Source organism: Mastigoproctus giganteus, chromosome 7, assembly GCF_048544385.1.
Source record: "Mastigoproctus giganteus isolate SK-2022 chromosome 7, ASM4854438v1, whole genome shotgun sequence".
Taxonomy (NCBI): Eukaryota; Metazoa; Arthropoda; class Arachnida; order Uropygi; family Thelyphonidae; genus Mastigoproctus; species Mastigoproctus giganteus.
In genome coordinates, this window is record NC_143581.1 from 28,846,166 (window position 1) to 28,847,868 (window position 1,703).

Genomic DNA, 1,703 nt, shown 5'->3' on the forward strand with positions numbered 1-1,703 from the left:
CTAAACTTCATTGTTGGGAGGATACAAACAGGAAGGAACTGTTCCCCTGGCATTCGCCACACCCAGGAATGGCCATTAGACTGGTAGAGTGCGAACCTCGATTCATTTATCCACAGGACTGTTTTCCACTGCTCTACAGTCTAGGATTTCGCTCCTTACACCGTTAATCGGCGTCTAGCATTTGTTGAGGTGATCAATTCTGTTGAACTGTTGAGGTAATTCTGTTGAACGTGTCATCTTGCATGCCCACTTTTGCAATTGTCTGTTCGAAGCCCAAAGTGCATATTCATAGCAGGTTCTGTTACGTGTTGCATGCATAGGACCTGTTTCCCCATCCATGGAGAGGTGTCCGGATATTAATGGTAGAGCAGTGTATATCTGAATAGATATCAGTTTCTCTAGCAAGGGTCGTCCTATTTCAAAGTAGATTACTAAATGGTGTGCCTTTGCGGATAGCATGGTGGTTATAATCTCTGTTTTCTCAGGCTGGGTAGGAAATGCCTGAATACACATCAGTCAATAATGCAATAAATTTTTATGGGCTTTTTTTCACATAGTGGCTTAGTTAGCTGGTGTCAGACCAGGGGGGGTCGTATGATTTTCCTCCCGGAAACTGGGATTTTTCTTCCAGCAATCAGCAAACCGACCAAAGAAAACATGAAATTAACGACAAAGTATACTAACCCCTTATTGCCTCACATTCTGTTTTACCCTAAGTTTATTTGACCCCGCTGGTCCCCAGTTAGATTCAAGCATTTTTTTTTAATGTACAATGCTAAGTATCGCAAATTAAAGTAAAAAAAAAAAAAAAAAAAAAACAGAACACAATAATTTGCTTATACTCAAGGAATATGAGAAAAATGGGAGAAAAAAAACCACCCGAACAGGGACTTGAACCCTGGACCCTTAGGTTAAAAGCCTAATGCTCTACCGACTGAGCTATCCGGGCATGTGAGTGGTTTTATCTAATCAGCTATGATTATTTGAATAGCGCTCATTTTTGACTATTTTTGTTAATCATCTCATAGCAAATAAGGCTATTAGGCGTTAGTGTATTACGTGTACATGTATTTTGTAGTCCTTTTTGCTGTTCAATAAACCTAGAAACCTAGGATTTCTCAGACTAACTAATTTAGCCAGTTATGAAAGTAGCTTATAAAAGTCCTTGTCATTGGTGTTGTGACAGCTGGATTCAGGGTTGCCCGGGTGCAAATCGCAAATCCCCCTTTAAGAAATGTTCTTCATATGTAAGTTTGAGGTTTTCAGGCGCCCCTCGAATGTTGACACACCCTGTCACCCTCGAGACGGTCCACCCCTGCCTGGATTATTATCATTAGCTATATGGTGCATGGAAGCCTGAGGCATATGCTGCACCAGCCAAAAAAAAAAAAAAAAAAATTCCCAGAGTTACCCTGAGAGAGAGAGAGAGAGAGAGAGAGAGAGAGAGAGAGAGAGAGAGAGAGAGAGAGAGAGAGAGTCAAAAGTAGAAAGGAATCACCAAGAAAGAGGGTGTGCCAAGCCCATACTCACCAGATGTGAGCCCCTATAAAGAAATGATGGGCTGCACTGGGGACTTCCCCCTTCCCCCATTTTTTTCATAGTACATGTAGTTCCGAAGTAGCTGACCGAATTAAAAAAAAAAAAAAAGACAAAACAATTTATAAACTAAACTGAAAAAACGCCTGAAAGAATTTCTAAATTTT

General features: G+C 40.8%; 1 non-coding gene across 1 annotated transcript; it reads right to left on the bottom strand.

Moving 5' to 3' along the window:
- Positions 1-876: 876 nt before the first annotated feature.
- TRNAK-UUU (transfer RNA lysine (anticodon UUU)) lies at positions 877-949 on the bottom strand. The gene has a single exon. It is a non-coding gene; the product is annotated as a tRNA-Lys (tRNA).
- Between the last annotated feature and the right edge of the window lie 754 nt (positions 950-1,703).